Source organism: Taudactylus pleione, unplaced genomic scaffold (genome assembly GCF_031769625.1).
Source record: "Taudactylus pleione unplaced genomic scaffold, aTauple2 ptg000127l, whole genome shotgun sequence".
NCBI lineage: Eukaryota > Metazoa > Chordata > Amphibia > Anura > Myobatrachidae > Taudactylus > Taudactylus pleione.
This window is the reverse complement of record NW_028284529.1, coordinates 15,445,599-15,465,924: the sequence shown is the minus strand read 5'-3', so window position 1 is coordinate 15,465,924 and position 20,326 is coordinate 15,445,599. Positions and strand designations below refer to the sequence as shown.

Sequence of the window (20,326 nt, the reverse complement as noted above, 5' to 3'; positions counted from 1 at the left end):
TTTTGTTGACGTTTCTGTACAGTCTCGGTATCGCCTGCCTAGTGAAGTGGAATCTAGACGGGATTTGGAACCGGGGACACACTACCTCCATCAATTGTCTAAATCCCACTGCACTAATGGCGGATACCGGACGCACGTCTAACACCAACATAGCAGTCAAGGCCTCAGTTATACGTTTTGCTTCAGGATGACTGCTGTCGTACTTAAAGGACTGTTGGAGGGTCAATTGTTTAGTAAAAGTAGTGGTGTTCCTACTTCCTCTCTGGGATGATGAACGACTCCCAGCAGCAGCAACAGCAGCAGCGGCAGCAGGAGGCGTAGCAATGCAGGATCCTCCGGAGGAATCCCGGATAGGAGAGTCAGTCATGCCAGTGACATGGCCTGCAGGACTACTTCCGATCCTGACTAAGGAGGAAATTGACGAGGAGGGAGTTGACGGTGTGGTTTGCAGGCGCTTGGATACAATAGGACAACGGGATTTAGGTGTCCCTGGACTGCTTACGGTCTTAGCCAAAGTTTCTGAACTTGACAGTAACTTATTATGAACGCGCTGCAGGTGCCGTATAAGGGAGGATGTTCCTAGGTGGTTAACGTCCCTACCCCTACTTATTCCACGTTTACATATGGTACATATGGCAAGACAGTTGTTGTCCGGATTTGGATAGAAATATTGCCAGACCAAAGAGGTGGAATGTTTGGTCTTCTGCCCAGGCATGACCGTGATGGGCTTTTTCATCCCACGGACAACAACTGTCTCCCCCGGAGCCTGATTTAAACAAACCACATCACCATCAGAATCCTCCTCGCCAACTTCCTCCTCAGCGCCAGCTACACCAGTATCCTCATCCTGTTGTACTTCAACAGTGACATCTTCAATTTGCATATCAGCAAGTGGACTGTGGGTGCTCCTTTCAGCACTTGCAGGGGGCGTGCAAATGGTGGAAAGAGCCACCTCTTCCCGTCCAGTGCTGGGAAGGTCAGGCATCGCAACCGCCACCACACTTGGACTCTCATTGGGGATTTGTGATATCTTCTTAGAACGCACAGTTCTTTGCTGTGCTTTTGCCAGCTTAACTCGTTTGATTTTTTTAGCGGGAGGAGGGCTTCCATCGTCATGTGAAGCTGAACCACTAGTCATGAACATACTAGTCATACTAGTATGACACACACTAGTCATAGGGAAAGACCATAGCCGTTCCTTGCCACTCCGTGTCATAAATGGCGTATTGGCAAGTTTACGTTTCTCTTCAGATGATTTAAATGTTTTTTTTAAGGTCATTTTCCTTAACTTTGTCATTTGGGATTGTATGTGGCTTCTACTATGACATTGGGCATCGGCCTTGGCAGACGACGTTGATGGCATGTTATCATCTATGTCATGACTAGTGGGAGCAGCTTCAGCACTAGGAGGAAGTGGTTCTTGATCTTTCTCTATTTTATTTTTATCGGAGAAAGTTTGGTTCTCCATTTATGTTATATCGATTTGATATATACGTGCGGCTAAGGCGCACACAAACACAGAAAATATTTTTTTATTTTTGCTGGAGAGTAGTGCACTTTGTGGGTTACACCACAATTTAAGAAATGAGCCAGCCGGCCCTTTACTTATGGGACACAGGCGCACGCTTGGCGCTGCTCCTTTGTTGATGCACGTGCGGCTACTGCGCACACAATTCACAAACACAGAAAATATTTTTTTATTTGGTTTGGACTGGAGTGTACTTTGGGGGTTACAGCACCCTTTAATGGTCAAGCCAGCCGGCCCTTTACTTATGACACAGGCGCACGCTTGGCACTACTTTGTTGATGCACGTGCGGCTACTACGCACACAATTCACAAACACAGAAAATATATATTTTTTTGGTTTGGACTGGAGTGTACTTTGGGGGTTACAGCACCCTTTAACGGTCAAGCCATCCGGCCCTTTACTTATGACACAGGCGCACGCTTGGCACTACTTTGTTGATGCACGTGCGGCTACTGCGCACACAATTCACAAACACACAAAAAATATAATTTTTTTAGCACTTGGGGGGAGCACCCCTGATGGACAGAGCACCCCCTGGACAACACTACAGCACCCCTTTAGGACTGGGACACTGCACAGGACTTTGGAGTGGACACAGCCTCTATGGAGAACTGACTGCACAACACAGTCCAGCCAGCCCCTATGGACTTTGAAGTAGTGGACACAGCCCCTATTAACAACAGCCGCACAGCACAACACAGCCAGCCCCTATGGACTTTGAAGTAGTGGACAACAGCAGCACAGCGCAGCACAGCACAGCACAACACTACTCTGCACTACACTACACTACACTACACAGCCCAGCCAGCCCTAACTCCCACCCTCCCTCTTCACTGTCCACAGCCGAGTGAGAAAATGGCGCCGACTCGGGTACCTTATATAGGATCCAAAACCCGCGAGACTCAGAAGGCGGGATGATGACGTTTTGCCTCGATTTCAGATCCGAGTCAGGCGGGAAAAGTCGAGCCTGACTCGGATCTGCCTCGGATCGGGGGGGCTCGGATTTCAGAAATCCGAACCCGCTCACCCCTAGTTTAAAGTGATGTGAGGTACATTAATAAATATGTCTTTGGGTTACTGACCGTTAATTATTCTTGCGTCTGCTTTGTAAAGCTTGTACATACCAATGACAGCATTCACAAAGGCCCCAGGATATTGTCAACACCCTTTTTTGGAATTATTTTAAGGTGTGTAATCTAAAGATTTACATAATAAAAATATACATATATTAACATTTAAAATTTGAAAAATTGGACTTAACTTGGAAAATACAAAGCAAAGTGTCACCTAAGTTAACAGGTTATCATTCTGATGCTAGATATCTTTTTATTTGTGGGTTTATGAAACAAAGCAACATCACTAAATCATTCTTTAGTTTTACATGAAATCCAAGGTGTAAACTTCCTGAAGCAGAAAGTTGATTTTATAAGAGACAGATGCAGTGTGCAATCCAACACACTGACATACTTCTCACAAGACCTTTACCTTTAACAATTTGAAGAATATTCGCTATTCCTTTAATTCCAGATTGAGCACTGAGGGGGAGATGTATGACCGGGCGACTAATGGACGGTAAATGTTCATACCTGCTTTGCCTATTATCCTGACACCGCCCGCATGTATTATTACTGGGTTTGCACAAGAGGGAGGATGCTAATTCACCAGGCCGGCGATTTGCGGCCTCCCTCTTTCGGCATCTGACCAGAACTTGCAGTGAACCTGCACTCGTGCCAGTTAAAAATTCCCAGCAGCACCCACGGTTTAAAAGAAAAAAACATAAATATATTTTTTATGCACAAATCAATAGCAGTCGAAACAGACAGCCAGTGACAGCGCGGTGTGGTGCAGCAACAACAGGTGCAGCGGATGAAATTGTAAGCTGCAGACAGGGCCACCATCAGGGGGGTACTGCTGGTACTGGAGTCCTGGGCCCGGACACCGGGAGAAGGTGGGCTGCCCGCTCCTACTGCCTCTGCACAGCCCACACTACACTCTTGAGTGAAAGGGGGAGCCCGCTGCTATCCCATGCCACCAGCCCACACTAAACGGTCCCCATTACAAGGAAGAGGGCGCTCCAACCTGCACGCCGCACCTGCAGGCCCTTCTCCGCCTGTCCACTTGATCAAACAGAACAGTCCCCTTGAAGTCGGCACGTGACGTCATGACGCTGAGAGAGGTCGGAGGGGCTGCGGCCCTTGAAGACGAATACAGAAGGAAGGAGCCATAATAAACCAGGGAAAAGGAAGTGGGAAAAAGACCAGGGCAGGCTTTATCATTTTTGGGCAAACATTTATTTTGTAAGAAAAAGGTAGCAGAGAAAGGGGCAGGGGGGTGCGGGGAGGGGAGCCAGGGGGCCCTGTCTATTTTGTCAGTCTTACAAAATACTAAGTTAACTTTAGTCAACTATTTCTATGACTTAAATCGGCGAGGGTGAAAATTGCAGGAGAATATTCTAATACAATGCTGTATCAGTACAGATGGGTCCACATACATCCAGCCTCCTTGCGCATTAACCAGCCCTTCTAGTCGCGCCGTGGTGTGACTCGGTAGCGCTGAGCATCTTTTTGCGTTTCTTTTTACCTTCAAATGTGTCTTATTCGCAAAATGATGCGACTAGATATGCCTATGTTTTGCGAGCGAGTGTATCTGCATGCGAAACACTACATTATAGTGTCAGTGGCTGTAACACTGTAATGTAGTGTCTAGCATGCAGATACACCCGCAGTAATACACAGAAGGGTTGAGTATGATATCCCGGCTGTTGGGATGGCACTGTTCAGAATACCAACAGTGGCATCCCGACAGCTAGAATCCCGACACCTATAGGAACGCAAGGTACATATTTTCCCTACCCACACCCTAACCCTCCCTCCCAGGAGTCTAAACCTAACCCCCCCCCCCTTCCTAGTGCATAAACCTAACCTCCCCCCTAATGCTAAGCTCCCCCTACACCCCGATACTTACCCTTCGGGATGCCAACGGTCGGGATCCTGGTGCCGGGATCCTGACCCATTTTAATCAGCAGAAACTGCTTGTGCTATCTAGTCGCATCGTTGTTCGAATAAGACACATTTGAAAGTAAAAAGAGAGGCTCAGCACTACAGAGTCACACTGAGCTTCCGCGTTATGGGTGGCGCAACTTGTAGCACACGGAGGATAGATGTATGTGTGCACATCTGTAGATTCAACTGCTAGTCATAATGTACTTGGGTAATAATCACGAAAACCAAAGGAATGTTCAAACTCATAGGCAGAGGCAAGAGAGGAAAAGAAAACCACAGTGAAATAATTTTGAAAACATTTATGACATTTGTGTTACATTCTTGGAGGGGAACCACAATCGTTATATGTTAGGCTATTGATTCTTTAAAAATAGATGTGAAATGTTAATTCCTCTGCACATTATTTTGTCAATATGATGCAGTCATTAATAAACAAGAAGGTTAGTCTCAAAAGAATAAATAGAATACTAACATAAATCTTTCCCCAAATGCTGATATACTGAAGTAATCCTGTTATACCCCTTTCAGACAGAAAACCAAATTACCACGTCAAACATTTCTACCCGGTAATTTGCTGATTAACATGGATATTTTTTCTGTCTGAAAGGGTCAACCCGGGTCGAAATTCCCGGGACTTTGACCCTGGTTTTTACCAAACATTAGAAATATTTGACCCGGTAAATTGTTTTTCTGTCTGAAAATGGGTTTAGTCTGGAAATGGTAAAATGACCCGGCACTTAAATGTCGGGTAAAAGCCGGGCATTATGGAAAATTCTGTGTGGAAGTGGTATTAGACTGCTGAATATTAGACCATAACATGACAAAAAGCAGGTCTTGCTGAACAGCCCCCTTTTGTAGCCAGTTGAAAAGAGGTGTCAAGAGCGAATTATGTATTTACCCATCAGTTGTATGTATGTATGTATGTATGTATGTATTGCAGTGGCGTAACTAGGGCAGGGGGAGCGGGGTGCGTACCCCGGGCGTCGTTGGACCGGCGGCGCGGGGGGGCGCCGCCGGCCACCGTACCCGCCCGCCCTAGTTAGCCAGTGTAGCGCCGACCGCAATGAGTGCGGTCAGCGCTACACATTACACAGGACCGGCGCTAGGCTTCCAGCGCCGGCCCTGTGCTGCACGCCTGAGCCCGTTCCCTCCCCCTGAGCGCTTGCCCAATAGCGCCAGGAGGCGGGCTCAGGCTGTGCATAACACACGCATCGCCGCCAGCGCTGGCGGCGATGCGTGTGTTAAACAGCAGCCAATGAGAGTCAGATAGACTCTCATTGACTGCTGCAGCACCCACTGCAAGAGCCGGACTTCCGTCCGGCTCCTGCAGTGGGTAATGGGACTGACGTCATGACGTCTGTCCCATAATGCTGAGCGCGCCAGCCTGGGCGGGAACGGCGTCGCGAGCAGGACCAGGAGCAGAGATTCAGGTAAATATATATATATTTTTGTTTTTTAACATATCTGCACCACGGGGAAGGGGGGTGGCTACTACTGGGAGGACCTCTACTGGGGGAGGGGTGGCTACTACTGGGGGTGCCATTGGGAGGACCTACTCTACTGGGAACTACTACTTGGGGGGGGGGAACTACCACTGGGGGCATTATAAAAGGGGTCTACTACTAGATGCACTGCACTCGGGGGACCAGTACTGGGGGCAATAATAGGAAGGGCCACTACAGGGGGCACTGGATAGGGGGATCACTACAGGGTGCCTGCATAAGGGGACCACTACTGGGGAAACTGCATGGGGGGGACTACTGCTGGGGGCACTATATAAAGGGCACTGCATGGGGGGGTGGGACTACTGCTGGGGGCACCATATAAAGGGCACTGCATAAGGGGATACCGCTACTGGGCGCACTGCATTGTGGGGACTGCTACTGGGGGCACTGCATAAGGGGGAACACTACGTGGGGCACTGCATTTGGGGGGGGCACTACTGGGGGTACTGAGTAAGGGGAACTAATTGGGGGATGTATAAGGGGGACCACTACTGGGGATACTGTATAAGGGGCACTACTATGGGCCTGCATAAGAGGGACCATAACTGCATACTGGGGGTACTGTATAAGGGGTACTACTGGGGTTAAAGTGCATATGGATAGGAATGTTCAGCGTGAAAATAAAGGGGTGTGTCATGTTGACACGCCCCATTTTTAAGTGACCACGCCCAGTATTTTCCGCGCGCACATCTCGGGATCTTTGGGGGGGGCGCTCCATTTTCAAATTTGCCCTGGGCTCCAAATACCCTAGTTACGCCACTGATGTATAGTGCACAAAGTAAAGGACAGGTTGCTAAGAAATCATTGCAATGACACAAATGGTCCAATGTACTTTCAATTTACACGCTTAATAACTTTTATTTTGCCACTCCCTCTTTCTACAAGCCCCTCCCTATTTCAGCTTTTTGTAAAATAAAGAACAAAAGATCCACTTTTTTTAAAACCATTAATGTACAGGAAGTTCCAAGCTCCACATCATGTCAGGAATTGCATGACTGAGTCTAAGGCCCGTATTCAATTTGAGGCAAAAAGCCGTTTTCGCGTGTTTCTGGCGGAAACTTTTTGCCAATGATGTCATTTTCGCCTGTTTTGATTTTACTCTAGATTTTGATTTACATTTTCGCCTGTTTTGACTTTTGCCTAGACGGAAAGTCAATGCAATGTAATAGGCGCAAAAGTTTCGCCTATGAATAGCAGGCGGAAAAAAGTACAGAATTGAGGTTTTGGGGTGCAACGTTGCGGGAAGCCCCGTGCAGCCTTCAGACAGTCCCCCAAAGGTAAACTTAAGAACACCACAAAAAATCACTTTGAATTTGGGGGGGAAAAAAAAAGTTGGGGGACAAAGTAAAAAACTAGCAAACTTGACTCTGGGAGGTCCCCAAGTATGCCCCTGGTGTTTTTTTAATTGCAGGGGCTTGCGGCAGGTGGATTTTTCACGATTTTTTTAAACTTAACTTTAGCAACTTTAAAATATGCTGGCCCCCATTTTGAAGTACCCCAAATTTGCTGGCATAAGTTATTTTCTGCAAAAAACCTCCTGAATACTATTCTGCACCACTTATACAAAAACGCTATTTAGCAGCTATTGAGCCCGTTTAAAAACACCAAATACCTTCAGCAAGCCAAATCGGGGGTAACCATAGCTAACCCCCATGTCAGAGCATCATTTGGGGGGTGTCAGGCTGATTTCCCCAAATCTGACAGTAATTTCCGCTTGTTTAAGTTTCGCCGGATCCCGTTTTCGCCTACTTTCAAATTTAATACGGTGATAAGTGTGCACGCGCGCGATACTTTTCCGCCTGCAAAACAGGCGAAGTAGGCGAAAAGTCCTGGGAGGCGAAAAAATATTGCAGGTCCGCTCAAATTGAATAAGTCTCTAAGATGCATTCTTTACAAGAGTGATGCAAAGGTTTTGATTTTTCAAGCTGAACTGCCAACACCACTTTTGCTCCAGAAATGAATTGCTCTTTAAAATTATGATACTGTTCATTTTGACAGCTGAAAGATTGTGTTAAAGGGATAACACTTATCGATATCACTTGTATTTTGTCTTCATCTCTTTGCAGGGAGAAGAACCGACTCTGGCCACCAAAAGGTTAAGCGATACAAAACATTTATTCTGCTCCTAAGGAAACAGCAATTTGAAATGGCCATAACACATGACAGGGTTTTACTTAATACTTGTAATCATTACAAGGTTGATATTTTGACAACTTAATTCCTAGCCCAGCAAGTATTTGAAGGTTGCTAAATGTCGTTATCCTTTATTACCTGATTTGAACAAATAGTCACCAGATGTGTTGAAACGTGCTATCTGCTCTCTGCCATTCCAGGTTCTCTCTTATTTTTATTATTATCCCTTTGCTCATAATGCCTTGAAATCCAATTGACCATTTTACTTAGCATCTCCCACTGCGATCTTGCCCTTAAACCTGCAGGATGATTTTTTTTGTTGCCACATGTGTTATATTAGAGCATGTCTAAGGGTAAAGAGTAGATTAATTCTAGGAGCTAATGATGTATTTGTTAGCACTAAGAAGTCATTTCAAATGTACCAAAAAAGGATTAATGCAGCATAACAAGTCTACTTAATCCTTAAAAGACCAGTGATCTTCATATTAATATAAGCAGCTTTCTCTCCCTATTTGGGCTTTGTAAATAGAACAGAATATGTTGTGCGATATTCATAAATCATTGAGTAAAATATTTTGGTTAGGCTAAAATACAGCACTTGGAGTAATGTAAGAGCAGCCAAGTTAGACAGTCAGATTTACAACACTTACACAAATATTTAAGACAAACATGTGTGTACCATTTTAAGATTATGCTAATTTTTATAAGATAGCAATTTGGAAGCTAGATTTTCTGCTTATGTTCGGAGTACTGAAATATGCTTTCCAAGTCCGCACAAGAATGTGCCCTCTATATAGATTATTTTCTTTTTTTCCCTTTCGCATATGAAGGATTTAAGCAACAATTTAAGTTTTCTTCAGTAATTACATTAAATTCTTTCTCACTGCCATAAATGCTTGCAAATGTGTGGAAATCAATGAAGCTTGCAACCCATTCTTGCATACAGTACGCTTGTTTTATCCAGACTTGTAAAGTGCAATGACTTCTGATGAAGTATTCATTTTCCCGCATTTCTGGAGTGGTATAAAAGTAGAAGTACATTTTATACCATCAAAATTATTAATCTTAAGAATGGAAATGCGTAAGCAGTTAACCGATTTGTTCTGGTTAAAACCTCTTTTCACCAGAATAAACTTGTCCAGTTACTTGTAATGATGACGTTTAGAACTGTACAAGACTTATGTGCGATCATTAAGGCCTCAGAGTTCTGTGCAAGTTTAGAAAGATTGAGCTTTTCACTCTGTCTCCTAACACTGCTTAGTAAATAGACCCCTATATGACAAGTTTTTGGATTCGACCACACTCATACTACACAGTTCTTCTCACACCTGCAATCTGCGGATTTCAATGCAAACTTTCTTTGGCTCCTGACTAAACATTAAATAATACACAGCGCTTCAATATAGTTTGATGTTTATAAAATATAGTTCATGATTATAAAGTACAATACATCAATACCCAAACCAAAACATGTTTTTTAAACTTCACAGCCTATAGTTTGCACACTGTTACTTTTACAATTATTATACACATTATATAATAATAATAATAATAATAATAATAATAATAATAATAATAAACAACAACAACAAAGCTAATTGGAAGCAAAAGGTGCCAAACATATCATTGGCATCTAGGCAAATACTGAATGTATTATTGTACTTGTATACAAACAAGTTATATTGTTAAATGTACATAACCTACTCTTTTTAGAATCCACATCCTTTCATATGCTGTACTATTGGGAACTACTTCTCACATATTATAATTACAGGTGCTACCAGTGTCATTTCAGTAATAAGTTGCTATCATTATTATTGCATGTTTTTATTTATTAACAGTGAAACAATATTCACTTCTTTACGACAGCAATATATGTAGCTTTGTGGAGCTAAAGAGATTTATGACTGGATCAGAGAAAAAAAAAGGCAGAGAGCCAGAGAGGTGAAATGAAGTCTCCTCCTAAAAAGCTGGAAATCCTCTTGACACCTCTTGTGCCAATTTGTCCCTATTACTGTCAGCAAACAAAAGTAACAAGTAGAGCCAGACCACATCAAACAGAAGACTGGGCCCCTCCCGAGGGATTGCTTGAGAGCCACTGGTGTGTAAAGCCATGGCTGAGGCCTACTTGTCAGCTGTGACCACAAAAGATTCAGAGGGAAAACAGTGACACCAGCAAACAAAGGGAAAGTTCAAATGGCTGTAAGGCGTCCCCTGACCCAGACGTCCCCTGACCCAGACGTCTCTAGAGGTCAGGGGATTCAGGTAGTAAACTTGGCCTGGGCTGTCCTCCTCACTGCCCTGCTAAATGAATTGTTTTAACAAATCAGCTCTGGTCAATTAAGCCGAACACTAATGTGTTGCATCAGTCAGCAGGGGTTCCTGACATTAAGGCCAGAGAAAGAGTTTAAACTCCTAAAACAATGTTTTGGGGTATTTTTTTCTATTTATCTATGACAGGACACATTTATAATAATCTCCTCACAAACAACAGAGCTATCAGGATAAGTAAACACAAAACTTGTATCAACTCTGAACATTTCTTTCATTCCCAAAGAATCCATTTAAGGCTGGCTGAACGGCACCTAAAAACAACAGTTGGTTGAAAATGACTGCTGGAAACAATTAATTTGGGTGTTTTTAAGGCTTAACCACAAACCAAAGCTGAAAATGAATTCAGAATTTCAATGGGTCGGGTTGTTTACTCTGGAGCAAGGCTGCTGTCTTCCAACTACTTGACTGTGCAACCAAAAAATCTTTAACCCTTTCAGCGACTTACCACAACTAAGCAAACAAAAAACATGGTGTAATATAAAAACACATGCTGTAAAAAATAAAAAAAAGTTACCTGACAGAGTCTAAAATGTTTTCAAAACACAGTGCTTATATCTTGCTTGGAGAATAAATAAATAATAATTTTTTAAATCCAATCCTACTATGCAGCATTACTACAGGTCCTTGTTTCAATTACATGGTAGACCAGTATATTAGGATAACAGCAGTAGTTTGGTGATTCAATACCTCTGCTTACATGATCAATTTAGTGCACAGGTTCTCAAACTCGGTCCTCAGGACCTCAAACAGTGTAAGTTTTCCAGGTCTCCTCACAGAATCACAAATGAAATAATTAGGTCCACCTATGGATCTTTTAAAATGTATCAGTGAGTAATGACTACACCTGTCCAACTGTTGGGTGCCTTGGAAAAGGTGACCTGTCTGGGGTCCTGAGGACCGTGTTTGAGAACCACCGATTTAGTGGCATGCTCTTCTGATTTCATCTCTGCTGTTCAGCAATATGGAAAAATAAATCTAATAATGAATATCTATAATTTTGTGATTAAGTGCGAAAGGTGCATTAAAATCACCCTGCTACAAAAATAAGACTTAGGGGGAGATTGATCAAAGCTTGTCGAGAGATAAAGTGAAGAGAGCTAAAGTACCAACCAATCAGCTCCTGTCATTTTTCAAACAGCCTGTAAAGTGACAGTTAGGAGATGATTGGTTGGTACAAGGGGTGTCAGAATGATTTTATGTGGGGGAGGGCAATATATAATAAAATTTTGGCGCCCCCCTCATCAGAGCAGCAGGAGCAGGGACTGGAGCGTTAGCTGCGGACGGCCAGGGGCTGTGCTTTATAGCAATAGGCTGCACGGCCCCTGCACTGCACGAAGGAGAAGAAGGTGTAATGGGCAGGCTTTTAACTTAAAGACCGCACATGACACCTCCTCCATGCATTTTTTTTTTGGGGGGGGGGTAGTGAGCCGCCCCCTTGCCCCCCGTTACAACTCATGTGGTTGGTACTTTATCTCCCTACACTTTCTCTCTCTCCAAGCTTTGATAAATCTTCCACATTTCCATGTTAACGTTCAAGAAGAATTTACTGATTTATCACCATTGCACCGGTCAGTTCACACAGTACCCCAGATTAGTAAATATTATTTTATGTTTAAACACAATCTGTGAATTGAATATGGAATCTGCATCTACATTTCAAAGTCTCTCAGAATCATCGGTTGCATTATTCACTCACGCCTAATACAATGATACATTTAGATCATTTAGAATATTATTTATTGTATTAATCCTAACAAACTGCATTGATAGATGCAGTAAATTTCAGATCCAGACATTTTGTTTGCAACATTAACAAAAGGTGGACTATGCCTGTTCAATACTACGATTACTTGAAGTATGTAAAAAAAAAATTACATTTGCATTTTTATGACAGAGATTTAACGTGTTTTCCCTTACAAGCACACAAATTGAATCTTAATAATAAATGATCATATCTTTAGTACGTTAGATTTCTTTAGACATCTGCACCATATGTGTTAAGGGCATGTTGTGAAATTTTAGTACAGAAAATGAAGATGCATAATGCCTTTACTATTGATACGCTTGACAGTTTGCCTCTCACTTGTTTAAACAGATCCCCAAAGCTACGGACTCGTTCTGAACCAAAAAAGTCTAAAACATGCCATGAACTGTTTAAAACAAGGCTTTCCATTATAAATGCCATCGGCAATATTTAGCTTTAAACGTGTTACAAGTAAGAAAATGAGCTCTTAACTCCTCTAATTTCTGGTCAATGGCAAGTGTCCATTTTTTGCCACAAAAATACATTGTCTACCATTTATAACAAACTTACTAAGAAAACATGTTTTCCCAAATCTATATTAACACTTCAATTGTTGAAAAAAACTCCAAGCTGCAATAAGGGTGAGCAGCCCAAATTAATAACACAAGGGCCACCAAATCCCCTAAAATATAAAGGCCAAGACAGAAAATGTTACAATTCAAAAGGCACTACCCATAAAGTTCAGTATAGAAACAAACTCCAATACAGCTGGTGGCTATAAAATCCTCTGTATAAAGTCTTCCGTAGATTCCTCAAATGATAATTCAGAGGGAAAATAAAGAGCAAATATGGCCTAATGCCTCCAGTATATGATTCACTTGGTGGTATGAAGGAATGGTGGTGAATTAAGATAGATATAATGCCCACAGCAACAGAGAGATCTTAAAAAACCTGCAGGGTGTATGCTTACAACCCCTGATCTGGATAAACTGCCCCTTGTGGGTGTATGCTGTCATCCGCATTTATAGAGGAGTTTGGTGAAGGTCCCTCTGCATGACTTAAAGGAAGCGCTAACAGACAAGTGGGGGGAATGTTAGCATACACCCGCAAGGGGCGTATTTTGTTTCTTTACCCTCTCTTTCACTGTTATAAAGAACCTGCAGTTTGTAGATTTCAGGGGATGTAAGCATACACCCTGCATCGGTGTTGGTGTGGGTATTTTATCTTCTAATTCACCATTATTTCTTCACACCACAGGGTGATTCATATACTGGAGGTATTATATCATTTTTGCTTTTTATTTTCCCACATGTGCTCTGAATTATCATTTGAAAATTCTTTGGAAGACCTTATAGAGAGGATTTTATAGGTACCATCCTTGTTGGACTTTTAATTTATGGACTGAACTTTATGGGTAGCGCCTTTGAATTGTAACATTTTCTATCTAGGCTATATATCAATACATGTTGGATGCTCACCAAACAGAAATAACTAGATAGCTTACTATGTATTTCATTTCACAAAGAGGAATGTCCTAACTACAAGGTACAGCAATTGCTGACTGAACAGTACAATTGTGGTAAATATACTTTCAATTGTGCCAACATTTTCTTCATATTAAATAGAGAAAAGAGTGACCGATTCAACATATATGTTCACAGCAACCAATAAATAGAAGGGGTATATAGAAACTGGGGTCGATCACTGACAGCAGTGCGGAAACTAATGGCCAGGGGGTGCTTAAAGCAATGAATGAGCGACATAATGTCACTCAGAATGCGCCAGCTGCTGACATGAAGAAACGGCAGTTGTCAGCTTACTACATGTGAAGCCACTGGCTGCTGCTCTTCCATGTATGATGGGCTGGGAACATGGCGCTTGACTATGATGTTTCTGTCTAGCGATAAACTCCCTGTTTGAGAAGCAGATTGTCACCTCCACCCCTCGCCTGCTAAGATAATAAGCAGCAGGGGTTGGAGCACATCTTCTGAGAGGAGAGGGTGACACTACCTTCAAAAGCAGTAGGGGCATTAACTCTGATGGGGGGAGGAGTGCTACATGGGGCATCCCCAGGGTTTGCACCCACCGTGACTGTTAAAAGGAGCCAAGTAGATGAAAAATAATTTCTCAGTTATCATTTATCACAGTCTGATTACTACCTGCAATGAGGCAAAGGTTAACCCTTTGTACCAGGAGTTCATGCAGAACTTTTTACTCTCAATATCTTAATGTTTATCTCCTTAGTTGGCATGGAGATATTTGTTGTTATTAGAAATTAATAATTAGGCAGGGTTAAGATAAGTCTATGGGCTGCTCCATGCTAAATTTCCCAATGCATATAAAATACGTGTGAGGCACAAAATGGGTGTGTTTCTTATTCAAGCTGACTCTTTTCTGCAAGGATGGGAACTACAAGCCACAATATGTAGGCAGCTAACAGCTTTCTATTCCCTGGTAAGAAGCGGGTGCCAGGCTACCCCTAATGACAGCTGGGCCCTGTGTGTCTCACAGTTGCCACTCAGTCTGCCACATGGCCCTGGGAGCATAGGGACTGTAAAGACGTTCCGCAAGCCTGTAAAAGAAAAAAAATATCCTACATATTCCGAGCTCACCTTCCATTCTATGCCAGCATTTCAATTTTTAAGACATGGCTTTCAACTTGCACTACTGATTTATTGATCTGACGCCAGTCTGTATGTACATACTCACTGACCATGCTTTCCTGTATTGTGAAGCTTACACAAACAAAACAACACTGTAGCAGATTGATAGTTTCAGGCTAAAATTACTGCTTTGTTATTATGTATTTTTTGGCACAAAAGTATTTTCCTTTTTTTTTTAACCATGTGTGTGTAACAGTAAGTTGCTGATCCACTTGAGAAATATTGTAAAATCTAAGAAATCTGTGGGAATCATCCAAAGCACATTGTGCTTTGTGGTGTATGTCCCCGTCTGTCCCTTCTCACAAATCCCTCCTGAGAGCCGAGATCCTCACCTACCATCACCATCTGGACCCTGCATAGTGTTGTGCGACTACACATAATGTTCCCTTCAATTGTAACATGCTGAAAAAATACACACAAGAGATATGGTTGATAAGCAGAAGAATAATGAATGAATCTGCTTCAGTTTTTATTCTTTTTTTCAGAGGAAATAACCATAACCAAGTGATTCTACTCAGCTATAAATTAATAAACTGCTGTTAGTCTAAATACTTCGAGACCTAGTTCTTAGATTTGTAACTGCGTTACAATTCTTTTCTATTGATTAATTTTCATGAGCTCAAAATCAGCTATTTTCCAAAAGACAAATTTATGGACATTAAAACATATTTCAGTAAAATATATACAGCAAGCAAAGGAAGTACTTATAATTATAGGACACATGTGGTTTGATTTTTTTTATAGTCATACAACTTCGGGTACCTGGGTAGCCAATCCCATTTGCCATCTAGACTTGTATGATACTACACTTATCATATAATCAAATATCATCTGCAGCACTCATGTAAATGTATGTCTAACTGCCCCTTCTAATGCAGTTCATACAATATGTATGAAGGTATAAGTGGAGACCAGCGGAGGGTAACATAAATGGGCAATATTCATTACTGAAGAAGATGTGTGTACAGAATTGTAAGCCCTGTATGTATAGAAAGTATGCACACATGATGCACGTTTACACCAGAAAAAAAAAAGTTACAAAAAATTATTTCAGCATGGCTATAAGTAGGGCCTGCCCCAGCCCTAGCCGCGCCCTATGCAGCAACCCCTACGCCTTACTCTCGCGCGTGGCAAAGTCGCGCGCTACAAAAAGGGTGTTGTCTAATTAACATAGGTCACGCCCCTAAATGACTTACAGCACGCCTCCTATTTAACGTCAGGCTGGCGGCGAGGCCAGCACTACATCAGTAGCTGGTCTGCCCCCAGCTCTCTCCCTGCACTGAATGGATGCTGCGCACATTCTTGTTCTCAGGGGCTGGCACCGCCACACAGCTGCGGTGGTGAGGTGCCCAACATCCCAAACAGCCACGGGACAAAGTTTCCTGCGGGTGGTCGGGAAGTTGGGCACCTCACCGCGGGACAGTGCGCGAAAAACGTGACTGTCCCGCTGAAAATCAGGAATGGCTGGGAGGCGTGCGCCCTCTCTGGGGTGGCGCCCATGTTCAACCGCACTGGTAGAACATGCCTTGAGCCGGCCCTGGCTATAACAATTACCAAAGCAAACTATTTCTTCTACTCCTTTCAATACACTTGTACATATTTTGAAATAAACAATTCATATATTCTGATAACTTAACACATTGTTTTATAATGCTCTGTTCAACTGCACAACCCTATTATGCAGTGAGAGAGAACTTAACATGCAGAACTGGAGATGTTTTTGTTGTTTTAAACTGAAATATGTATGTATATTTACATCTTGCAGCCTTTGCAATGTCTTACTTCTGTAGAGGAAAATAATTGCATATTACAAGAAGTATATTAATGTATAAGTATGTTGTATGTATGTCCCTCTCCCTTATTCTTAATATATATATATATATATTAAGGAAGAGGGACATACATACAACATACTCATGTATATTAAAAACATACATTAGACACACATACATTCACACAGACAAAGAGGCATTGAAAGCTGTGGTTCTTCCTGAAACAAACACGTAAAGCAGCTTTCATTCTGTGATTGTCAAAAAACTTTACAATTTGCCCACTGCATTGCGGATGCCAACCAACGAATCAAAGGCATTCAGAAGCTAGACAAAGAGGGGCTGATGCCAACCTCGGTGCCAGTGGCAACCATTATTGGCATCATGCAGATTCTCTGCCTTTTTTTTTGTACTCTTGGCACTTGACGAACAAAATGGCGGATGTTGAAGAAGCAATCCACAGCAGAAGGAGAAAAAAAAAAAAGAGAATAAAATAAAAGGAAAAAACACTGCAGCTGGAGAATAAGACTTCCACATAAAGATGACAATTTTTTTACTGCAAGGACTATCTCTAAGTATAATCAGAGAAATAACATCATACTAAAAATACAAAAATAAATATAATAAACAACAGACCATTTCTTGCACATTGTAGATGTCAACAAAATATGTATGAAATTTACATTGGTCTACTAGAAATGTTTCCACTGTAATCACATACACACACCCTCAATGCATAACTCCAAGTATGCTGAATGGGCTTTAGAAAATTTCTTCTGTAAATATTTACAGCAGGTAAAGAGTTAAAAGGGCAAGAGTCAGTGCAGAAAAATGCCTTTAAAATCAGATTAGCACAATGCTACACTGGTACTCATCAACATATTGAGCATATGTACATTGCCAATATTTTTAAGGAGGGTAAAAGTAAAAATGCCCATTATTGACTTTACTATTTCTGGAAATTGTCAATATATTGAAGCATCGCTCGACACTGCAATGCGGATGCCAACCAACGAATCACAGGCCTTCTGTGCAAAACAAAGAGGGGCTCATGCCAATCCTAATGCCACTGCCAACCAACACTGGCATGCAAGCTATCCTTCCTTGTTTCCTACATGCCATCTATATGAAATAACACCAAGTGCTTATATGGGCTTATATATACTACTTTAGAAGTAGTCAACAATGTTGAATTTGGATTTGCTTTATGTAAATGTTCTTTCTTTTTTGCTTTTAGATTTGATATGCAACAAAACATATATTCTACAAATGAGTGTATGATCAGAAATGTAAATATACACACACAAACACACAATCGCCCCACAATAGCTAAATAATTGTGTACAGTAATTACATCTCAGTAAGTAATAAGCTTTATGAAATTAATATTTTCTAGAACTGTACTATTTTGTTGCATTTCTGAAACTCATAATTTCTCTCTTTTGCAAACCGCGCATTTAAATATTTTCAGCCTCAAGTCCCAGACACATATGCATGAAATATGCACCCAAAAACCATTGTTTAATCATGAAAGAAGCAGAGAAAATGGGGATAGTCTGATGGTTTTTTTTAACCCTTGGTGTATCCAAGGTCCCTCAGACCAGTGAACAGTCCAACCAAGGTGCCACCTTACGATGTAGGTGTCCTTTCAGTGCCACTTATTACTAGAGGCTTTGGGAGTCTCTGTGCCTCTTATTTCTAGGGGCTTTGGAAGTCTATGCGGGAAACGCAAATGCTACAAAGAAAATGTATATGAAAAGAAGAATATAAATCATGTATGACCACTATGTTCATATGACATATCTAGGAGAAGAAAGTCAGATACCAAGGGTGTATATTTTATACTCTTTCTCAGGTTTTCCATATTGAGTACACTTCTGTTTTATTGCTCAAAAATACTATAATGAATGTACTTAATTAGAATCTGTAAGCCCAGAATTGCAATTAAAAAGACAAGTGCTCTTATGAAAGAGATAGCTTCATTGTGAAATGCTACTATATAAAAAGTAAGAAGAGATTTGGGAAATTGGTTTAAATGAACCGTATTGGAACTTCACTACTGTGTTACTATAGCTCCCACCGGTGATTTTAAGGCAAAGCAAATAAAGTTTCACACAGCTTCTACATAATGCTGTCCTTTAATTACACTTTTTCTGCATGTTCCGTGATGTGCACTATATAAGTAATCTTTAAAACGTACTTGTGAATACCAAAACATTGGCACATCCTTCTAACTGAACCAGTTATGCATTAACCACATAGGTATTCTTTTGTAGCAAGAATGATGTATAAAACTTGTTAACAAATAAGACCAACAAAAGAAAAAGGCATCAGAGATATAACGTCTCTATGTGCTTTTGCATGTTTAGCGGCCTACATTTACAGCAAAGGGCACAGGACGGGGCTTGTCTTTAACTCCGTACCCACTAAAAGATCCTTTCACTTACCACACAGAAAAGAACAGTTCTCTTAAGAGAAGACTACAACAAAGCTGGAGTAGTGCAGCTACCTGCAAACAGTTAAGGACAACAAAGAGCATTAAACCAAGTTTGTGAATCACCCAGGTTATTTGAGGCTCTTCCACCTCACCGCTTTGTGCTCATATTACAAGTAACAAAAGCCAACAGCAAGAGTGGACTTCAAGTTAGGAAACGTTATTCCTTTTACCTCAATTCTCGTACAGTACAAGGAACGCCTGAAACCAAAAATTCAAGTGATGCAAAGCTTCGTTAAACTGAAATATTATAGGAGTAAATATTCACTAGTATACAACACATTAGTCATTTGTCAAATAATTAAGAAGAATGATTCAAAGGGCTCATTAAGATACTAATAGGAACATCTATTTAGGTGTGAATAATTACTGTGGGGCATGTTATCTGAACACAGTAAGTGCAAACCATCTAGGCTATAAAAGGTGCTGTGACACAATCGATACCAAATGTCAACAGTCTGAACTGACACACAACAATCACCCATAGGAAAGTTCAGCGGTATAAAACTTAAAGGAAAGAAAATTGTGTCCCGTGTTCACACTAAATTAAAAAAGTGTTTATTTCCACGATTAATGGCAAAAGCATTTCCTACCTTTTAGAAATGAGTGTAAAAGTGCTATTCCACTAATTTGCTATTGCAGGACACTGATCAGATTTGGAACATACTGTAGGCTGCACCAATAATGAACAAATGTAATTGTTCTCATAAAATATGCATACTAAACTCTTAAAAAGTTCACCTCGGAACTCTTGGTATCTACGGAAGTACTTTTCCTACACACGTACATACATTTAACAATCACTATATAAAATTTGAAAGACATCAATGCTAAGTGGTACAGCATTTCTTTTTATGGAACACAGAAGACCCTGTTATATTAAACCTATTTTAAATCCAGGTTATTTTCCATACTAAGTTTACAAAATTGTAAACAGACTATATATGGTCAGGTTTGTTAAAATGTATGTACTAGCCTGCTAACTAGCTTGTAAAGGAACTTCAGATGGAAGAGTTTACTGCTCACAAGCATTAACATGTATATTTTTTACTTGAAGAAAAACATTAATCTATGGTCTGCACAATGCACAAGACTGCACAACAGTAAAAGGTCTATTAGAAAACAATACAGTACAAAAACTATTTTCCTTCAG

At 41.4% G+C, this 20,326-nt stretch overlaps 1 protein-coding gene across 5 annotated transcripts in view; it reads right to left on the bottom strand.

Moving 5' to 3' along the window:
- NFIB (nuclear factor I B) overlaps positions 1–20,326 on the bottom strand; it is a 255,877-nt gene that overhangs the window by 210,179 nt on the left and 25,372 nt on the right. The window lies entirely within an intron of this gene.